We start from the raw sequence: 23,871 nt of genomic DNA on the forward strand, positions 1-23,871 counted from the left end.
TGGTTCGGCTAACTTGAACGCCCAAGAATGAAGGAGGCTGCAGAAAGCTGTGGATATTGTCCGGTCCATCGGGGCAATATCCCGACCTTCATCCCTTCAAAAGGATCTGCTGCCTCAGAATGGCAGCTAATATCAGCAAAACCCACACCGCCCAGGCCATGCTCTCACTCGCTGCTATCAACATGAAATTGGTACAGGAGCGTGAATTCCAGGTTCAAGAACAGCTTCTTCCCATCAACCATCATACACTTGAACCACACTGCACAACCCCAAACACAACCCTACCTCAACAAAGATCTGCTATGGACTTTGTTTAGGTTGCAATGTGTACTTTGGTTAGCACTATTATAGTCTATTACCTACTATTATGGATAATTTATTGTATTATTTATTATTGCATATTTATATGTGTTAATACACCTGTAAAGCTGCAGCAAGTAAGAATTTTATTGTACTGTTCTTGATGCATATGGCAATTAAACATTCCTGACACAGGACTCTTGACGTAATGTGGTAGCAGGAGAGATCAAGAAAGTTTAGACATGTCGAAACAAATAACTGCAGATGCTGGTTTACAAAAAAAGGAAACAAAGTGCTGGAGTAACTCATCCAGTCAGGCAACATCCCAAGAAGTGTCCCAACCTGAAATATCACCTATCGTGTTCTCTAGAGATACTGCCTGACCCATTGAGCTGCTCCAGCATTTTGTGTCCAAGTTTAGAAATGTGCTGTGCAGCATCATCTAGTGGACAGATGGATAAATTACAGTTTCTTGTGGACAGGTTCCAATCTAAATGAAGCATGGAAATTTGGGAAACATTAACAAGATGTCACAAAAAAGGTGATAACAATATGTGTATCTTTTTCTTGAGTGTAAGTAAGTCCCTTATTGGTAGGAAGCTACATCAATGGCTAAATATCTCCCGATGGAATAACTTAGCCTTTGAGGTACTTAATGCAGAAAATGGAAAGACACAAAAGAGGAGGGAAGAGACAAGCAAAATTAACACCAGGTCAAATGCTTTCATCAGAACTGAAAAATGCAACAGTTTTTTAGCAACTGCAGAGGAAGCTGGTTGACACAGACCCTCCAACTGCAAAATGAGGCTCTGTGCCTGGGTGGGATGAGGAGATATTAAGTGACAAAAGGAGGCATTGTGCAAGGCCGAAGAGAATGGTGATGGGATGAGAGCACTTGTGTCCCTCTTTAAACCCTCCCACACTCACGGTTCTTTATTAACACATCTTTCAGCCAATCTAACTCATGTTCATCCCCATCCATTTCTGCCGCCTCTGCTGCTACACACTAGCTCATGTTAATGTCTACAGTGCAGGCATGGTTGCTTCGGGAGTAGATAAAAGACTAATTTTGTGCTCCATGCTAACTTGGATATCTGCACGCATCCATTGCTGGTCTTGAAATTTCATAGCATTTCCATCATCAGGGAACCTACTGTAGATTTGTGTTGCTCATCATATAAGTTTAGTTTAGTTTAGAGTTTAGAGGTACAGCGTTGAAACAAACCCTTCAGCCGACCGAGTTCGCGCCGATCAGCGATCACCCCCTGCACTCATACTATCCTACACACTACAGACAATTTACAGAAGCCAATTAACCTACAAACCTGTATGTCTTGAAGTGTGGGGGGAACCGCACCTGGAGAAAACCCACATGGCCATGTGGAGAACATACGACCACTATACAGACAGCACCCCCAATCAAGATTGAACCTGGGTCCCTGGTGCTGCAAGGCAGCACTTCAACCGCTGCACCACTGTGCCACCACAATACAAAAGCAAGGTTTCACAATGCATGGTACTTGCAATATCTGGCCCATCTCACTCAGTGACTTGTCCCCTGCTTTTGTAACACCTCATCCTCACTGCCTGGAACATGTTCCCGGAGCTCCTGATCAACAGGCAGAATATTCCAATTGTAAATGGGTAGCCCAAGCCCCAGAATTGTTTTGACAGCAAGGTATAGCATCCCCCCACTTACCACAAGCATCCAGAAGTATTTATGAATGTACCTAACATTCATAAACATTCAAATAATTACATCGCTATGAGAAATTGATCCAGATTTTAAGAAAATTGAAAAATGTTTTAACTATTAAATATTGCAAAAAGACTTTGAAGATTAAACACTCAACAACACTAGAAAACATTAAAAATAATAAATTACATTCAAGTATGAGTGTAAATTAACTTAAATCTACTTATTTCCCTTATAACTGTCTGTCTCCACTGAAATGAATGGAACCTGTCCAGGTTTAAGCAGACATAGGTCAGTGCCCAGATTTTCCATAAATACAGCTGGACGGTTTCCATGCTATACAATGTTATGACTGTGGTGGCAGGAAGGTGCACGCTTCCACTGAATTACATGTGGAGTTCCATATTAGATGACACAAAAGTGAGTAGCATTGCAGATAGCGAAAATGGTTATCAGAAATTACAGCTGGCAAATGAGCAAATGGGCAAATGGACAGAGGAATAGTTACTAGAGTTTAATGTAGAGAAGTGCAAGGTGTTGCTTTTTGGGAAGTTAAACCAGGGCAGGACCTTCACAGTGAATGACAGGGCTCTGGAGAGTGTTGTAGAGCAGAGAGTTCTAAGAGTACAGGTACATAGTTCCTTCAAAGTGATGTCACAGGTAGAGAGGGTGGCCAAGAAGGCTTTCAGCACATTGGCCTTCAGCAGTCAAGACATTGAGAATAGAAGTTAGGATGTTATGTTACAGTTGTACAAGACGTTGGTGAGGTTACAATTTGGAGTACTGTGTTCAGTTTTGGTCACCTTGCTCTAGGAAAGATGTTGTTAAACTGGAAAGAGTGCAGAGAAGTATTACAAGAATGTTGCCAGGACTTGAGAGCCTGAGCTATAGGAAAGTGTTGGGCAGGCTAGGACTTTATTCCTTGGAGCGCAAGAGGGTGAGGGGTGATTGTACAGAGGTGTATTAGATCACAAGGGGAATCGATAGGGTGAATGCACAGTTTTTTACCCAGAGCAGGGGAATCAAGAACCAGAGGGTGTAGTTTAAGGTGAGAGGGGAAAGATTTAATAGGAACCTGAGGAGCAACTTTTTCACATAAAGGAGGCAGTTGAGGCAGGTACAGTTTGGACACGTGTATGGATAGGAAAGGTTTAGAGGGATGTGGGCCAAACGTGGGCAGGTGGGACTAGTGTAGATGGGGCATCATGGTTGGCATGAGCAAGTTAGGCTGAAGGGCCTGTTTCCATGCTGTATCACTCTATGACTGTTGGGAGTTGCTCCCTTCCACTGGATTACATGAGGAGTTCAATATTAGAGCACAGTTGAAATATAATTCACAGACTGATGGCACTGACTTCACACATCATGAAGTTCCTGGTGAGGCTGGTGCTCACTCACCTGCGACCCCTGGTTAAACCCTACCTGGACCTCTGCAGGTCGCTTACCAAACAAAGATGGGGGTTGAGGAAGCCATCATCCACCTGCTCCATCATTCCTATGCTCACCAGGATAAGACAGGTGAGAGCCATGTTTTTTTTACTTCTCCAGCACTTTTAACACCATCCGGCCTTCACTGCCAGGGAGCAAACTGACAAAGATGCGGGTAGATGCTTGATGGAATCCTGGACAACTACCTGACTGGATGATCACACTATGTCAGGGTACAGAACTGTGTCTCGGACATGGCAGTGAGCAACACAGGGGCCCCACAGGGGACAGTCCTCTCTCCCTTCCTGTTCACCATCTATACCTCGGACCAGATATAACTCGGACTCCTGCCACCTACAGAAGTTTTCAGATGACTCTGCAATTATGGGCGGCATCAGTGAGGGGAGGGAAGTTGAATCCCGAGGTGTAGTCAACTATGTTGTTGAGTGGTGTGGGCTGAATCACCTGCAGCTCAACACCAACAAGACTTAGTCGTGGACTTTAGGAGGAGAGGAACACCCCTGTCCCCTATCTCCATCAATGGGGTGGATATGCAGTTTATCAGGTTGTACAAATACATTGGACTGTACCTGGATAATAAATTGGACTGGTCTAGGTACGCTGAGGCTCTGTACAAGAAGGGACAGAGCCGGCTGTATTTTATAAGAAAGGTCTGCTCCTTGAATGTCTGCAGTAAGAGGCTACAGATATTCTACCAAATGGTGGTAACTAGTGCCATCTTCTTCACTGTCATGTGCTGGGGCAGCAGGGCAAAGACCGCGGACGGCAATGGGTTTAACAAAGGAAGGCTGGCCCTGTCCTGGGAGCGGAGTTGGATTCATGGGAGGTGGTCTTGGAGGGGAGGATGCTCCTCAAACTGCGGAGCATCCTGGACAATACAGCTCACCCCCTCCATGACACACTGGACAACCTGAGGAGTACCTTCAGCAACAGACTGGTCCCACCCAGATGCAGTACAGAACGCCACAGGCTATCAAACTGTACAACTCCTCCCCCTTCTGTCGTGGGGTGGACTGACTTCCCTCCTAACCCCCCCCTCAAATCTTTGCACATCCCCAATCCTTTCCACTTGTCACTTTAATTTCATGTTTCATGTATCTTGTGTTTTATAACTTTTGGTAGATCAATTTCCCTCCTAAGATAAATAAAGTTCCATCGTAGTGTATTTTATCGTACAAGAGTCTCTTGGAAAGTTCAGGGCTTGTGTGGCCTTCAGAGCTGATTTGGATTGTCCTTCTGCCCCTCTATACTAAAGAAACTAGTCCACAGACTTAAAACCAGCCTCCATTTCTAATGCTGTGGTGCATGGTAGCCATTGTGTATCATTTTCCAACTTGGGATATGTATATCTGTGGGTTGGTGTAGTTTTAAGAGCTAAGATTACTATGTGGCATGAGAACGTGGAAGGCAAAAGGGTTAGCACAGTGTAATGTAATTAGATAAGTTCAATTGAATCCAGCACAGGCGATCCCGTTGCAGAAGATAAGATTGTGTATATTTTACAGGATTGGTGTCCAGACTGAGGCTCTTGTTTACAGAGTTACTGAATTGCCTCAATTAACTGTAGATGGAATGGGTGTTTTAAGGTAGTATGGCAGAGACAGTTTAACAACTCCATTAATCCTGTGGGATATCACAGACGTACTGATATCAGCCCAATGCTTGAGGATAGATAGAACATGAAACACTGAAACAATTATGACCAAACTATGGGCCTTGGATACAGTCCAGAAGGAGAAAATATGAAGAAATGTCTCAGTTTCCCCAGAAAACACAGAAGGCAGGAAGGAAGACAGAGGCAGGGAGTCAGAGCGCATCAGTATATAATATGGTTTGAAAGCAGTGGCACAAAGAGGGAGACCTTTAAGAAGAAACTAAAATATAAATTGTTGTTTTTGGTCGCTTTTGCTACAATTGGCTACATTGCACTGACATTAGTAAGTCCATAATTATGGTATCTAAATTCATTGTATTAAAAAATATACCAAAACAAATGTGTAAATGTCACCGATGTAGTACAGGAAAATATTGTTAACTTGTGTTAAGTTTAATGTAAACAGTTGGTAGTTAGCAAATATTTAATGTAATGTATAATTCTAGAGGCAATTACATTAAGGTACCAATTATAGTGTATGGTATTAAATTAGATGTATATGAAGTTTAACTGAAAACATGATCCACAGGAACGACAGGTGCCTGGAGTTCATGCTTTGGGGACGTCAAGTGCGACAAACACATAAATTTGGTTAAATTTATAACTAGATAATTTCATACCTGCAGATGGTTATTTGACGATGTTATTTTATTTGTGTAAATAGTTGGTAAGTTGTTTGGGTTTATTAATCTTGTAAGGAGAAGAAGTGCATTGTATTCACAAAATGCTGGAGTAACTCAGCAGGTCAGGCAGCATCTCGGGAGAGAAGGAATGGGTGACGTTTCGGGTCGAGACCCTTCTTCAGACCCGAAACGTCACCCATTCCTTCTCTCCCGAGATGCTGCCTGACCTGCTGAGTTACTCCAGCATTTTGTGAATAAAAACCTTCGATTTGTAACAGCATCTGCAGTTATCTTCTTATACTAGAAGTGCACTGTACTTGAGAGTCAGCCTACATTTTATATTGTAGTACTAGTGACTGCTGTTAATTGGTAGTTGATTGCCTTCAATAAAGTCAATTTTGTTTTTTGGCTCTACCCTCAGTTATGTAACAGCATCAAAGAGCTAATGGACATTACAGGAGACATTCAAGAATGTCTAATATGAAAAACTGGACCACCATTTCTTGATATTATACAGGGGGCTATTTTGGTCCCTTGAAGTCAGTAGTCTTCCTCCAGCACTGGGGCAGCACTGTACTGGACAAAAGCACATGGAAGATAGGCAGTGATGAGTGGCACAAGGGTTATTCATCATATCATATCATATATATACAGCCGGAAACAGGCCTTTTCGGCCCTCCAAGTCCGTGCCGCCCAGCGATCCCCGTACATTAACACTATCCTACACCCACTAGGGACAATTTTTACATTTACCCAGCCAATTAACCTACATACCTGTACGTCTTTGGAGTGTGGGAGGAAACCGAAGATCTCGGAGAAAACCCACGCAGGTCACGGGGAGAACGTACAAACTCCTTACAGTGCAGCACCCGTAGTCAGGATCGAACCTGAGTCTCCGGCGCTGCATTCGCTGTAAAGCAGCAACTCTACCGCTGCGCTACCGTGCCGCCCATGTTATTACTTGATGTTTATTCATAATTTGAAAAATATTTATTTCTAATTTTGGTCTGAATGTTTACTTTTAATTGGCAGATTATTATCGTGATGGACAGCAAGACAAAAAGTCAGGGACTGTTAATTGTGGAATTGGGGTCATGTCTACATGTATCACAGTTGGATGCGTTGCCATGGGGCTAAAAAGGTTGTGTTTTATCCTCATTCTCCTGCTATCCTTCCTCCTTTTGTTGAGGTGCTGCTCACCTTCTTCCTGTTAGGAATAGCTATACCCTTCAAATGGTGTAAATCTAAGATACAACGGACCACAATGAAACCTGAAACTTGCTCTGCCTAGTACATCAGCGGTCCTGCAATGTTCTGCAGGGCTAATTGTTCCTTTAGCGTACCAATGGTTGTTGCTATCATTTTCCATTTGACAGTATGGGTTTCAATGTGCGTAAGCTGGCCACATTTATATGGCCTGACTGCTGGAGTCATGAGCTGACTTACCAACATTCCCTTAGTAGTCAGCCTCTTATTTTTTTTGAAATAGCCCAAATGCTAGTGGACTGCAGCAGATTAAAGCCATCAAGAAGGCAACCAGAATACTGGGCGCTGATGTGCATGACTCACTGTATATGATTATACACAGACGGACAGTGATGAAGTGGAATCTGTCTCAGTTATTGCATCTCTGAGTTGACAAGCAGCATGGCAGATCATTGTGCCCACAGGTGATGACACCCTGAGGTATGAGTAAGCCTGCAGTCCTCCCAAAGCTGCAAGTTTGCTCTGCCCACTGCTCAATGGGACCAGAGAAGGCAGCATACTCAGCACTCCCTGAGCAGAGAATATCAGTGATATCCCATATGCAATATTAAACAGTAAGCTGCAAGTATTTGAAAATATCTCCAGCTGCCGCCTGGAACAATCCCAATGCATGTTATAGGCCATGATGAACTTGACAATACAGTTCTTGTCCCGCTCTCTGGAAGAGCTTGAATGGAAAGCAGTTTGCATCTATCAATGAACACATCCTTACTGGTCCAGCTGTCTAATGCTCTGCTCCCTGCTAGGATGAAATACTCCTTGAACATCATAGGTGAATATGGCCTCCTATTCAGAGGACTTTGGTTCACCTTCCTTCCGTACTTTGCACTGCTCTGTGTGCTCTCTGGTTTCTCCGCTGACCATTCTGTATTCCCAAGGGAATGACTGCTAATGCAGCCAGACCATGAAGGTCACTGGCATGTGCGGAAAGTGAGAGCAAAGTTGTCATCAGCTGACGCTCCACTCCTGCTCGGCCTTGGCAAATTTAAACAACTCAATTAAATGCCAGATCCTTTCAGAACTGCAGTTAACAGCGAATGAATGTCCATCTGCGATGAACTGAACACAGCTGATAATCTCTTTAAATAACATGGCAGAGGGAGTTCTTCCTGCTGGTGAAAGCCTATTCAGCTTTGCCCCATTAGGCGGGGAGGCGAGCTGGCATGGACTGATGTTACTCTGCATACATCCGGTGCTCACGCACTAATGCTCTCACCAATATGGTTGCTGGCACATCTTACTTCACAAATGCATGCATTCACATTGGGATAAAACAAAAGCTACTGTGACACCCAAAAGATGTATACAATGGAAGCAGATTTGTGCAGTGTCTGAATTCAGCCATAGAATTCACTTTGCACAAACAAAATATATGTGGCTTGTCACAGCTGCAACACAAGCACCAAAACATACTTGTTCCTGCATAGGAGGGGAACCGAATGTAAGGTTGACCTGCTGTTACTGAGGGAACACAATAGGGCCCCATTCCCTCAATGAGAGGCTTGTTGCCAAGGGAACAGAACAAAGGCCAGATCTTGGATTTGTTTATTGATTCCCCTTTTCCCTAGAGTTAAGTTTGCTGTGAGTTAATTTGAATGTATTAGGTTTTCCTGCAGCACTGATTTATTACTTAATTTTCAGTCTGAGACATTTTGTTTGCCGACAAGTGACTGAAAACAATTTTTTTTTTTTTGAAGATTGAAAGACGAGCTCTATCGAGCATCACATTAAAAAAAGATGATAGGTATTTAGGATTACCGATAAAATCTATCTTGTCGCATTCTGCCTTGCTAAATAAATGAGCATGGCTGTTCGTGAACTGAATTCTCGATGTCACAAATGCCACAAAGATTTCTTCACTATTGTCATTCTGTGGTGCATAAGTTATATAAATATGCACTGAAGTGCTATCTTTACATTTGCTACACATTCATCTGTAATCTCCACAGCAAGTTGCCAATGTCTGTAGCCAGCCATACACACATTGATGGCAATCCCAGAGGCAGATTAAACTGTTGATTAAGTCTGGACTTCAAAGCAGCCCTGGATAGATGTTGAGCCCTTTCCTCTCTCTCCAACTCATAATATTTATGTACCTAATTGGTGTGTTTTCAATACTTGAGCATGAATAGGGTGGCATAGTGGCGCAGCAGTAGTGTTGCTGCCTTACAGCGCCAGAGACCCGGGTTTGATTCTGACTGCAGGTGCTGTCTGTACGGAGCCTTCCCTGTTCATTCTCCCTGTGACCGCGCGGGTTTTCTCCGGATGCTTTGTTTTCCTCCCACACTCCAAAGACATACGGGTTTGTAGGTTAATTGGCTTCGGTAAAATTGTAATTTGTTCCTAGTGTGTAGGATGGTGCTGGTGCCATTAGCACGGCTACCAGACATATTGTACGGATCCTAGGATTCATTTGAATCAGAGTTTCGTACACTATCTCTGGAAACATACAGTTTCATATCTTGATGTACTGAGGGAAGTAGGACTGTAAAGTGGATGGATTTTAAACCACAGTGTGCTTCACCATTCAGAGGTGCACGTAGCCTAATTTAGTACAGGGAAGTTTCACCCATTTTGCTCACCACTCCAGATAGGGTTCCTGCTGTGGTCCTCAAAGCATAGGGCAGTTGGCAGTTTGTAGACACCACATTCATTTTACTGAGCTGTCAGCAAGAAGTTCAAGTGTTCCTACAAAAGAAAGAACTGCTGTGGCTTAGCTACACTTTGTAAAGCAGCATCAGTTTTCTGATTCCGTCTAATTTTTAAAATCTTTGATGTTTTACGTAATAAAGTGGCTTCCACCAATTGCCCACAACAACCAGCCCGTCCCCTTTACTGCAACCCATCCTCTGATGCATTATATAATTATTAGTTGGGGGAATCTGATGATCCTCATTATCAAGACATTTGAACAAATATAGCATCAAGCAGCACTCATAAAGCTGAAGTCAATGGGCATTGGGTGGACAACACAGCACTGGTTGGAGTGATACCTCACACAATGGAAGCTGCCTGTGCTTCTAGGAAGTCAAACGGCTTAATGTTTCACTGTGGGAGTTGCTCGGGGCAGAAGCTGGAAAGAGTTATCAATTACCTTTCTTCTATTTACAGTTGACTGCACAGCTTTCATTTCTATTTTCAACTTCCCAACTAATTGGTGCTTGTATCCAACAAGATCAAGATATGATTGGGACATAAATAGCAAATAATGCACACACTACACAAGTATCAGGCAATGGCCATCTTCACTGAGCGCCAATTCGTTCATGCTTGCCATTCAATGCTGCTATTGTTGCTAAATCCTTCACCTTCAATATCACTATTAATCAAAAACATAACTGGGCCAGCCTCATAAATGTTGCAGTTTCACATGCCCCTTAACTCCCGATTGTTTTTTCACCACCTAAAATGCAGATGTCGCCCTAGCCCTACACCCATCCCTAGAACACCTGGATAAGAGAGACACCTACGTCAGGCTCCTATTCATAGACTACAGCTCTGCCTTTAATACCTTTTTACCATCCAAGCTTATCACCAAACTCGCAGGACTTTGTGTCAGCACTCACCTCTGCAACTGGATCCTCGACATCCTGACCAACAGACCCCAATCAGTGAGGATAGAGACAAATTATCCTCCTCGACAATCCTCAACACAGAACTGGAAGGAAGCGTTCTCAGCCCCTTTCTTTACTCCTTGAACACCCACAACTCTGCAGCCATGTACAAATCTAATTCAATTTTCAAATTTGCAGACAACATCACCATTGTGGGCCGGATGACAAATAATGATGAGACGGAGTATAGGAATGAGATCAAGAGCCTCGTGTCCTGGTGTTGAGTCAACCTTTCTCTCAATGTCAGCAAGACAAAGGAAATAGTGATAGACTTCAGGTATACATACCCCAGTTTGCATTGGCAGTACCGAAGTAGAGATGGTTGAAAGGTTCAAATTTCTAGGAATCAATATCACCAACAGCTTCTCCTGGACCACCCATATTGAAGCAACGACCAAGAGGCACACCAATGCCTCTACTTCTTTAGAAGGTTTAGGAGGTTTGGCATGTCCCCTACATCTCTCATAATTCCACCGGGTGGCGCCAGCAATTGCTTCCTCGCCAACAGTCTATCCCGTCCCTTCCTTCTTTGTTGTTTTATTAGTATGTGTTAAATGTATGTTTTAGTGTTCTTTAGCTTGTTTTATGTGGGGGGGTTTGGGGGAAACTTTTTTTAATCTCTTATCTCGATGGAGATGCGATTTCTTTCCATATCGTATCTCCGTCTGCACTGCGGCCTAAATGTTATTCCCTTATTATGCATCTATGCACTGTAAATGGATTGATTGTATTCATGTATTGTCTTTCTGCTGACTGGATAACACGCTACAAAAGCTTTTCACTGTACCTCGGTACACGTGACAATAAACTAAACTGAACTGATGTCAGGAAGGCATTTGAATATTCTTAACTTGCCTGGAATAATCTGCTCAAAAAATACTTACGAGGTTTTACACCTACCAAGTCACTTGAATCTAATTGGGTAAATATTTCCTCCCACCATCCCACCACTACTGACATATCATGAGTATAGACACAAAAAACGGGAGTAACAGCAGGTCAGGCAGCATCTCTGGAGAAAAGGAATAGGTGACATTTTGGAGTGCGACACTTCTTCAAACTGAGAATCAGGGGAAAGGGAAACGAGAGATATAGAAGGTATATAGAACGTATGAAACATCACATATTCCTTTTCTCCAGAGATGCTGCCTGACCCGCTGAGTTACTCCAGCTTTTTGTGTCTATCTTCGGTATAAACCAGCGTCTGCACTTCCTTCCTACACATATCAAGAGAATAGTTTGTTCTGCTTACAAACAGATTGCCACAAGCCTTATGTGACAGCATCTTCCGAATTGGCAATCTTTGTCAGTTATGAGGGCAAGGTCACAAACCCAGAGGTACAACAGGCCTCCTTCCAAGTTGCACACTTCCCTAATTGGGAAACATATTGCTGCCCCTTCATCGACACTGGGTCTAAATGCTGCAACTACTTAGACATTAGCACCATGGGGGTATCTTCACCAGGACTGCAGTGGTTCAAGAAGATGGTTCACTATAATCTTCCTCATGATATGTGTAGGAAGGAACTGCACATTACTTTACAGTGCAGTTTACACCGAGGATGTACACAAAAAGCTGGAGTTACTCAGCGGGTCAGGCAGCATCTCTGGAGAAAAGGAATAGGTGACCTTTCATTTGTTCTATGTCCCTTCTCTATCTCACGTTTCCTTTTCCCCTGAATCTCTGTCTGAAGACGAGTCTTGACCCCGAAACGTCACCTATTCCTTTTCTCCAGGGATGCTGCCTGACCCATTGAGTTACTAATTAAGGGATGAAAAGAAAAAGACCCAATCCTGCACACAAAACGTCCTGACCCTACAAAGGCATAAACAGTTTCTGGAACTTTAAGTGAGTGAACAGGAAGAGGTTGGTTTAATTTACCTTGTAACAATCATCTTTGAGTGAGCAAGTTGGAAAGAAGTTTCCACATGGAGGGAATTTTATAGATGGAGCACTCAAGTAGCAATTGAGTCAAAATATTAAGGCAAACTTGCATAATTACTTGAAAAGAAAAGGTGCGTGGAAAGGGCAGATTTGAGGGTTACATTTCATGTATTTTAATCAATCGAGTCTGATTGATAAGCAAGATGAACTAGGAGTGTTGATTTGTACATGAGGGAATTTGACATTGTTGCTATCAGAGAGAAGGACAGGACTGGCAACGCAACATACCGGGACATCAAATCTTCAGGTTTGACTGGGTGATGTAAAAGAGAAGGAGGCATTGAAATATTGATTAAGGACAGGATTACCACAGTAATGAGGGAGGATATCCTAGAAGCCTCTTGCATTGAAGCCAGATGGATATGCAGCAATCACGTTTTTGGGGGTATGCTAGGAGCCTTCTAACATTCAGCATGAGACAGAGGAGCAAATATGGTGCAGTTACTTAAATCTACATCAAACAAATGGGAGTCTTTCAAAAGTGAAAAAGTGGCAGTAGGTTTCTGTAAAGGTGAAAGTCAAGGAATGCATATTGAGGGCTAAATATTATCCAGGACATAGACAGAGTTCCCCGGGTCTTATTGAAATAATGCAATGACCATTTTTTTTCTTCTCCTGAACAACCTGACAGGGTATTGATGTAATGTCTCTGCCAAATAGCCTCTCGAACAGTGCAGCATTCCTCAAATTCTATTCTGAAACGTCAGCCAAGCTTTTGTGTTTGCAGTTTTTCCATGGAGCAATAAATGAACACTTTCTGAGCGAGAAAAATAAACTACAAAGTTTAAAATGCTGACACTTTAAGAGACTGTGCACTCTCATTTTCGAGTGAAAGGTCCTTTACTTAAGAAAGTTATATTCAGTTCTATTCAATTCAGGACATGTTACTCCATACACGCATTTGTATTTTGTAACATGCAATTTTAGATATCTAGATGTTAGATTTAAATGAGAGAACTTCTTCCAACATGTTTGAACAAGCAAACTGTTTTGGCTCGAGTCAGGCTGATAGCTTCTATCTTTGAACTGTGGTGTACGGTGTCAACATTCAGCTTCGGTTTGTGTCCCTCGAGATGTTCCTAAGAATGATGGCTATGGTTCTGACTGGATTAACATGATAAATTTTAAAAATGTTTATTACAGATAAAGTGTAATCGCCAGATACAGTGCTAACGTATTAGAAGCCGGCAGCATTAAACAAAACGTAAATGGATAATAATTAACAGAATTTTACTTGACCGATAGAGGGGAAATTAGCAGCCAGATTGTACTTAAAATGCAACAGTTAGTTATTGGGAAATCTACCATCTATATACTAAAATTCTCATTTGTTTGTTTATTTGTTCCTGAACTACTGCCAAAGCGGTGCACGATAGCACGACAATTTTTTAGGCCCACCTTACCCACCGTCGTCCCTTTGGTGCTAATGGAAGAAGTTTCATTTAAATTGGTGTTATATTTTAAAAGTTATTCACATTTTAAAGTTTTGATCTATCTCCTAGGGAGGGAGGGGGGAGGGAGGAAGGGAGGGGGTGGTTGGGGGAGAGGGAGGGAAGAGGAGGAGGGAGGATAAGGGGGGTTGAGAGGAATGGAGTGGGGGGGGATAGGGGGGAGGGGAAGGGGGGAGGGGAGGGGGAGGGAGGGGGGAGGGGAGGAGGGAGGGGGGGAGGAGAGGGTGCCACACCAATGCAGGAGAGGTTTGGGCCCATAGGGTCCACTAGGTCTAGTGTCTACCTAAATATCTTGCTTGTTTGATTGGGTGCGACACTTTGTTGGTTAATGCTCCTGTGATGTGGCTCAGGATGGCTTTTATAGGGACATAGTGCACATAAAATAAATATGGACCAAAGAGCTGAACTGATTTTAATATTAAGGTAGCATTTGATTGAGTGTGGCATCAAAGAACACTAATAAAATTTAAATTCACATGAATTTCGGGAAAAACATCCTAATGGAAGGAATAACACCTTGCACAAAGGACAATAGTCACAAGTCATTGCAGGTTAATCACTGGAGTCCCACAACATAGCTGCAGGAATGGCTCTGGACAGTGTCATATGCTAATCTGTTTCCGCTTCATCAATGAACTTCCATAAAGAAGGTCAAAGGGTAGGATGATTGCAATGATAATTGCACGATATTTAACTCCTCAGAAAATGAAATAGTTTCTGCCTGTGTTCATTGTTCTTTTGATTACATTCAGGCACTGTAAATGTGAGATGATATTGGCACTCAAGAAGCACCAGACAATGACTATCTTCAATCAGAGAAAGTTTATCTATTTCCCTTGACTTCTATTAACAATAGTATTTCCAAGTCACTTAATAACATCCCAAGGTTCACTCTTGACCAGAAACTTTACCATGACTGGCAATACATACTGTGGCATAAAGGCACATGCACTTGGTAACATGCACAATATAATGCACAAGCTGTTCTCTATTTTAGACTAAAGGGATCTCAATCATTCATAAGATTATTGCTGCGAATTGGACGATATTATTAGTTGTCATTCTCCACTTTTCACTTTCGTTCAAACTTAACCCTGGCTGAGGGATGAAAGTCTCTTTTGTTCATTCCTTGGAAAAAGTTATTTGTTAACTCAGTTGGGCACTCACTATCCAGGCTCTAATAGCAAAATTATGGAATGAAATACGTGCCAGTACTGATACACATGAAACCTATCTGTTATTCTTACCAAATTTGGCTCTGGAACTACAAAAAGCTTAGCTCTTCACTTAACTATTCTGAGGAATGGCCAATCATTTGGTGAATCAAGACCACTACAAAGTCAATCACTATATATTTGGAGAGAGTGAATCACCTGTATCTTTTCTATGCAACAGGGAGGAACAGTACATCATCTGATTCCACAATCATTATGAGTGTTTGCTTATTGATGGAAGGATAGCCTTTGGATAAAGACAAATAAGCAGGAGCTTTTGAGTGTGATATCAATGTTTAATAAGCAAATTTGTAAATTATGTACAGCAAGAACAGATGAATGGTTTAATAATTCAATCATTTCTTTATTATCACGTGTACCAAGGTACGGTGGAATACTTTGTTTGCATCCAGATCAGCAAGACTATCACCATACATAAGCACCATCCCTCAGTCAGTACAAAACAGCCCATTCAGTCCATATGCAAGAGGCACCATTTTGGCACCATTTTACAGACCAAGCTGCAGCAGGCGACAAAGGGCCATTGCAGCCATTTATGACAACTGATTCAGTGGGTTGATCTTTAACTTACTGGAGGTCAAAAGAATGAGAATTAAGCTTCTTGAAACATAGGGCTCTGAGGGGCCCTAAGAGGGTAGATGCTGAGAAGAAATTTCCCTTGTCAGATATCTAGAGCTGTGGGATATAGTTTTAGACTAAGGGGTTGTCTATTTAAGATGCAGTTGAGGAAGAACTTCTTCTTTCAGAAAGTTGCCAATCCTTGGAATGTCGTATCCTCGAGACCTGAGTCATTGATTATATTCAAAGACGTGGAAAGAATGGACAAGTGGAGCAGAGGCCAAATTAGATCAATTATGAAAATATCGAATGGCAGAGAGATTCAAGGAGGCAGAAAACCTAATCCTGCTTCTTCTACTTACATTCATTCCATGGGCCAACTATTTCTGGGAAATGATGGCTGTTCCAAGTGTTGAGAAATTTAGGATACCCATGCAAACTTCTCGAGAGATCTCACCAAAGATTTCCTGATTGCATTCTGACATTGTATTCCTAATGGAGTCCTGCACCATGCACTGGCATCCTTCCATTACACTGGGGAATCAATCTGATGAACCTGCACCAGTTTAGTCACTGACTCAGTGCCTTCTACTGTTGTATGGGTGACAAACAGCGACACAGATACGCTTCAGAATGTATGCTTTGTTTTCAATTGTTTGAGTTAAATTAGCAATTACTGCCCCATTGGCCTGAGCTTGCTATAAGTAGTGGCAGGTTGGGGTACTTCTAAATTTTCAAATAGGTCACTAGGTCACAACCTTAGCCTTGAAGATAAGAGCTGAATTTCTAGGCAAATAAATCTGAATAGTAAAAATCTATATGTCTAATTGATTTTTAATGGTTTTCAAATGGTTGTGAATATCAGGGGCATTGTCACTAGGAAACAATGGAAATCGCAGCTTTGAAATCAGTTTAGCTATGCACTATTCTCTTGTTAAATGCTTCTCATCTATGGTGTTAACGGGAATGCATGTCTCTAATGGCTTCTGCTGAGATTCTGGTCTGAGTGATGTGCCTAAATCTTTCACTGTTTGTCTGTTGTAGCTGAACCACTGGGCTTCACCCACTGCAGTCAAAGGAAGTGGAGAGAACCACGTTCATCACTGACCACAAGAGAGAAGACAGCAAAGAGATTGTACTGTGCTGCCACAGTGAAAACATTATAAACTTTCTCTTCTCTTGCAATATCAGTCCTTAACACTGGCCTCTCAGCTCAGCATCATTGGGAATGCTCCACACCTTCAAGGCAAGCTATGCTGTGAGAGCCACATATCTGGAATAATTACCTATAGCATCTGGCTTTAGCTGAGAATAACAACAACTATAATTAAACACATGAGACGACTGAAAGGACTCAATTCAACTCTGGGCATCTAATACAATGTCAGAGATCAACTTTCATCCTCTGTTACTGGAAGATACAGGCTCATCTATTAGTTGTGTGCAAAGATTTGAATGTTAGGTTATGATTGTATATAATTACATTGTACATTTCACAACAATTTAAGAAACTAGCATTTATGTTTCTCAGTAAGAGTAAAGTGGTTCTACCACACTTTTACAGCCAAGCAGTCATTTTAATCCTCTCTTTGGCTGTTTCAGCACAATGGTGCCTATATTCTGAAACATTTGAGCAGAACTTCCTCAGGACCGCACCAACATGCAGCCTTGGTCCATGCATTCACATTTCTGAACCGGGACTTGAACCCATTACCTCACTTGTTTACCTTATCTCTCATTTATGCAGTGTGGTTTCATTTGTCTTTTCATCTGACAAACCCTCAACAAAATACAGAAAGCTACTTTTTCCTGAAATAAAGGTGTCCTTACGCTGAGACAGAAGATTACAATGCAGTCGCACATGTGCCAGCCAATGATTTTACATATCCCTGCAGCTGTCTTTCCCATACATTTTAATTGATTTCTGTCATATAAAAAGAACTTGGCTTCATTTTATCGACATTAGAATTGAATTGTCTTTCTCCCTGAAAGCAGTGGCTGCAAAATAATCACACGTGTTTCATGTTTCATGGCTGATTTGTTCTTTAGCTCCATTAATTATTGATTGTATTCTTCATAATTTCAAGTGGCATCCATAATCTTTGGGGAAAAAGTAAGATCTAGATCTTCAGAACCCATATGTGAAAAAAGTATTTCACTCCTCCTCGACCTCAAGGATCATATTTTGAATTGTCTTTGAAAATGATGTTTCACTCTGCAGTCATTTTTGTTTAATAAGAAACAGTGAGGTACAAACTTAAAGGGTCAACAATGATCCTTTAAAAGATCAACACTTGATGATCTAAAGTAGAATGCAAAGGCCCTGATGGCTGCAATTGGCAATGCTCATGTTAACTGGGACTGTTATTGGGTGCTCTCATGTCTACAGGAGTGACAAATATATGCTATGTAAACTTTTCATTTTGGTTTGACGCATGGCTTTTTGGAATGCTACACAAACTGGTGATCGACTGACACCTTCTTGTAAATAAAACCATTGGAATTAGGTCAATTTTGCTGACTGCTTGGTTGGCTTCATTCCAATGCGACATTTGCCAGAAAGGTCCTGGTGGCAATGGTCACTACAAACCTATATTTGTCCAACAAATTCATTTTGTCCTCATTTCCACCTTACATTTGTAAAGAGGTAAAGAGGTCGAAACACTTGGTCTAGTTCTCACTTGATCTTAAGGGACCGAATTAAATGAATTAATTTTTAATTGAAATATTTTTATATTGATTTTCAGAATAAAGTCAAGAATTCTGGTTAATTAGGAATGGGAGACCAAACATTCTTTTAACATTGGAATCATTCCATTGTCGCAAGCTTCAGGAAACAGAAATATTTGGCTCGGTTCTAATGCCAGCAAGATTGGAATGTTTAACGGAGTGCAATTCAGTAACCATTTGACTCTTAAAGTCTCCAAACTTTTTTTGAGGTAGTGGGTTCAAGTCCCGGTTTGGAAATATGAATACATGGACCAAGGCTGCATGTTGGTGCGGTCCTGAGGAAGTTCTGCTCAAATGGAGGTGCCATCTTTCAGACTGCGGCGCCTCTTTCTACTTATAAAAATGTAAAAGATCCCATGAAACAAATTTGATAGAAACCTCTAGAGTTCTTAACTTTGAAATAGCCAATATAATATTCCTTAACTGGTTAATATCACCTTGCTGTTTGTGGGACCGTGTCTGTTCAAATGGGCTGCTATGACTCCCAACAGTTCGCAGAAAAGCACTTCATTAGCTATAAAGCACTTAAAGAGCTGGGGAAATTTACAAATGGATGTTTACTTTCTGTTGGCAAGCTGAAGAGGCAGAAACATTGAAATATAATTAAAAATGCCATTTCAACTTAAATATATATTTTCAGGGAAGATTTACTGATGGAAGAGACTGGGTTAAGAAAAAATATTCAGGCAACTTTCAGTTCTTAGAACTTGATGCTCATGTGAATATTTATGTGTGTAGCTCATCACTAAACAAACTGCTTTATGGGTTGGTTCCAATGAAACCACTGAATGGACTATTTTATCTTCAGAGCATTTTGCTTGAGGACTGGGTAATGCAGGATTAATTCTGCAATGCTTTACTTCCATCACAGCCTATCACTGGACAGAAAAGCCAGCCTCATCTTTAGTTCACGTTGCCATTGAACAAGCATCATAAGAGTGCGCCTCATGTATTTATCTGTAATTCACTTGCTACTTTGTACTTGGGGCATGAAGAAAGAAATGAAAGACTTGAAGTAAAGTGGTGCTTTTCACTATCAGAATATCGCAAAGAGCTTTGCAGTCAATGAAGTGTGATCATGATAGTAATTTGGGAACAGTAACATCCAATTTACCACAAACAAATTTTGACACTCAGTAAAGTAATAAATACCAGATAACTGGTTTGGTGGTGTTAATGGGGGGAGGGAAATATTGGGTAAGTCCCCTAGATTCTTCATCCTTGTCTTCAATTGAACATGAACACATTAATTGGCTGCATGACAAGAAGAGTTACTGAAGAAGGGTCTCAACCTAAAATGTCACCCATTCCTTCTCTCCTGAGATGCTGCCTGACCTGCTGAGTTACTCCAGCATTTTGTGAAATAAATACCTTAGAAGAGTTACTTTGACTCATCAGCAGAGAAAAAAAAACTTCTTGTGTATAAATTTTGACATCAAGACCAAGAGCATTTACAGATTACAAAACATCAGTTAAAGTAAAGATAAAATAGGAGCAAATACAGCAACAAAAATGATGACACATACAAGTGTTACTCAAAAGCTATAGATTCATGTTTTCATTGTCTTATTTTCCTCTTTCTGCTTAGCTATATGTACTCCTCTAAGTTGCTGTTTTCCCTCAAATATTCATTCTTACCCTTTTCTCTATTTTACTTCCAATCACCATCTTCTCTCCATCTCCCTTGTCTCAATTCACATTTCTCCTGTCTCTTGATCTTCTCATTCTGTCTCTCACTTTTGTTTTAAACTTTGCTTCTCTCACTCATTCCAGCTACTTGGAGATTATTTTTCACTCTCACGTGGTTTTAGATGGAGTTCAAACTCCAGGCTGAACACATGGCTAAGTTATAACTAGAAGAGTGTGCAACAGGGGAAAAATAATATTATGTTTGCAGATTTAAAGAGAGTTCCTTTTCCAGACATGCTCCAATCCTACATCTGCTGGAAATTAAGTCCTTTAAACAATACCATTAACCTCTTGGAAAAGATCTATGCAGTTTCCATGAAAACCTCAGCGAAAGTATGACGGCAGATTAAAATATTCTTGCCACATATTCCTAAGGCAGAGATGGTGTGGCAGTACCACACAGAGCAAAGTGGTAGCATGGAACATGGCATATCATATCTTGTGTACATTGCCCACATTATGCTAGGTTAAAATGTGCAGAATGGACAGACCCTATGGGATTATTTTGTTTCCAATATGACTATGGTTAGAGGTTAACTATATATTTGCCCATTCCCTCACAGTTTATAAAATAAATTACTGCCCTTCAAATTATTGTTGGCCACCATGCACCCATGCACAGACAGTTTCCCATTGTTGCTAGTGACAAACTGAGGCAGAAGATTGATTTAAGAGTTGCAAGGCCATGGGAGACTATCTTCTGTCAGGACTGGAGTACTTGCAACATAATTTAAAATGTAGCTTACTTTCAATGCAAAAGAGTTTGCAAACTAACCTCGGAATGCTAGAGAATGGAAAATTGTAATGCCATAATGGCATCGATGGTGAATATTTTTACCCACAATAAATTTTGGCAGCTGTTTCAGTCAACGTATAGAGTGGTGTTAAAATGAATCACAGGGTGCTGAAGCTGTAGATAAATACATATCTCTAGGTTTTACACATGGTTTTGTACATAATTTTGGAGAACGAATATTGAGTTGAGTCAGGCTATCATGGACTGGACCACACTTCTCTGCCAGGCGTTTTGATAAGTCAAATATTATGCGTGCAATACAGGTCTACAAGAAAGTTTCAAATGAGAATGGAATATGTTTCGATAGCATGAGTTTTGTTGTACATTCATTCAAATGCTTGAACGGCAGTTTCGTTTGTGCTGTTGTGCTTTGCTCTTTTAAGTGAATTTTAGAAATCTTGCAGATTTAGAACTGTACAAATTGAACTTTAGTATTCATGGAATCTTCATTGTGTTGTGTTTCAATTACTTTTCCAAAGATATCTGATGATGTGGTCTAGACCTTTTCTTGAAAATTGACTGAAAGACATTTCTTTCAAGCTGTGATGTCCCTGTTTGAGTATTTGTGTACAGTGTATTGATGTTATGCACATGTGATTGGTATATTTGTTGATTCAGAAAGTTGGGACCAAGGTATCATTGTAAGAATTTTTGTATTATTGCACAACGTACAGCTTTGAAAATGACTGTCCTGATAGAACAAAATAACCTGTATACAATTCAGAGTCACTATGTGGAGCAGACTCATCTTATTCTAAAATATTGGCAGTGACAAGTAAGATATCCATTTAGTCTGTCTAATGGTTCCAATGTTGGTAAGAAGGCCCCCTTTTTACATTAACAGAGCAAGATGTTTTTAGAGGTCTTTTCTCAAAAGCAAAGACCTGATTTGTGTATGGATTGCACTGGTGGGGGCAATGATTCTGTCAAGTAACAAAGTATGATTTTGCATTAGCAACTTACAGCACTTTGCACGGACATCTTCCACAAATTGGAATTGTTTGAACTCAAAAGTGGACAATGGAGATATTGATCTCATTGCAGCCTGATGGAGCGGAGACAGGAAGACTCACTGAGAAAATGGCAGAGTGCCTGACTGACAATCAGCACAGTGATATATTCTTCCTCTGTTCATTTTATTTACTGATTCCAATAGGAAAGGTGTGGAGGACTGAAAAGATGGAAGATGCTTGTTTGCAATGCCTTTTAATTTTATGACTGATTTGGGAAATATTCCACTAACACTGTGACAACTGTGAAAGGAATGTCTGATAGCAATAGCCTTATCATGAAATACTGATCTACTTGGGAATTCCACCTTTTATATTTAGCATTAAAACTGGTGTTTTCATGGTTGACTTTTACTCCACAAACGTCCTGTAGTGCACTCTTTGTGCAGGAGTTTAATTGAACAAAATCATGGCTTTACATCAACTTAAACCGACATGAATTTCACAGCCGACATCACGGATGGTACCAACACCACCAGGTTAGATAAATCATATCCTGGCATTGATGGCTTTTTAATAAAATGTTTATATTTTGAGTGATTGCGGAATTGCAATTTGAAAAATTGCTCAGTGGTTTAGTACAGTATTACCAACCCTCCTTTCAGATGTAAACTTCTTTGTTCTAGCTAAGGCTGCTATCCCACCCTAACTCCACGTTGCTCCTTTCGCCTGCACCCCATGCAATATTCTCATACCATGAGCATACCAGTCAGCTCGATATTAAATATAACAGAGAAAGCAAACTTTTGGAATGTATATTCAATGAGTTGTTTTTGTACTGTAACTGGATGTTTTAGTAACTAAATTAATATTTCAGACTTTCATTGAAACTTTGGTAAGATGATTAATGGCTTTCATAAGATTTTTCTGAAACAGTTAATTGAAATGGCTGTGATTTTACTCTTTTTTTATTTGATGAATGTCAAGTTATTTCTGTAACTGGAAAATATGTATGTACAACATGTTTTAGAATACTTTTAAGTAAACAGTAAATATAACAGATAGGTGTCTTGCTTCCTGTTTGTGTTGGGGAGAACAGGTTAACAAACCAACCGAGGCTAATTTATAGATCCACTGCCAAGAAATACTTTGTTTTCGGCTGGCCTGTGAGCGATGCCAAGGAATGTGAAAAAGTCCAACAGCAATCTTCATAGGACTCCTTACAGAGTTTCTAATATGGACTCAATGGACATATCCATTAGCACCTGTGCAGCATCTGATGTCCAGTGTCCCAGCTTCTGTTCCAATAGGCCTTGGCAAAGAACCCAAAGCACAGAGCCCATGTACATTTTCACTATTTATACAGAATATATCTTGTATGCACAATGCATGTGCATTATCAGGTGGTATGGCACAGGTAGCTTCAAAACACAGTAGCTGTGAAATTAAACCCTGTGGTATCTTCTGTTTCAGCTTACAGCATTAATTTAGTTTCATATTTATGCCTGTTGTGCATAGAACTTACAGCACAGGAACAGGCCCTTCAACCCACAAAGTCTGTGCTGAACATGTGTCGGCATGGTGGCGCAGCGGTAGAGTTGCTGCCTTACAGCGAATGCAGCGCCGGAGACTCAGGTTCGATCCTGACTACGGGTGCTGTCTGTACGGAGTTTGTACGTTCTCCCTGTGACCTGCGTGGGTTTTCTCCGAGATCTTCGGTTTCCTCCCACACTCCAAAGACGTACAGGTATGTAGGTTAATTGACTGGGTAATTATAGCAACAAAAAAAATAGCATCATATAGCATGAAGCAGGCCCTTTGGTCCAATTTGCCTATGCTGACCAGGATGCCCATCTACCCTAGTCCCACCTGCCCACATTTAGCCCATATCTCTCTAAACCTTTCCTATCCAGGT

The 23,871-nt window shown here is 41.1% G+C and overlaps 1 protein-coding gene across 3 annotated transcripts in view; it reads left to right on the forward strand.

Moving 5' to 3' along the window:
* The window catches only part of amer3 (APC membrane recruitment protein 3), a 105,252-nt gene extending 82,286 nt beyond the window's left edge, over window positions 1-22,966 (forward strand). For all 3 annotated transcript variants that reach the window (XM_078410749.1, XM_078410750.1, XM_078410748.1), the window contains one exon: window positions 16,836-22,966. The gene's annotated coding sequence lies outside the window, so the exon portion shown is untranslated. The remainder of the gene's footprint in view (window positions 1-16,835) is intronic.
* Window positions 22,967-23,871: the final 905 nt, after the last annotated feature.

This window comes from Rhinoraja longicauda, chromosome 13, assembly GCF_053455715.1.
Source record: "Rhinoraja longicauda isolate Sanriku21f chromosome 13, sRhiLon1.1, whole genome shotgun sequence".
Lineage (NCBI taxonomy): Eukaryota > Metazoa > Chordata > Chondrichthyes > Rajiformes > Arhynchobatidae > Rhinoraja > Rhinoraja longicauda.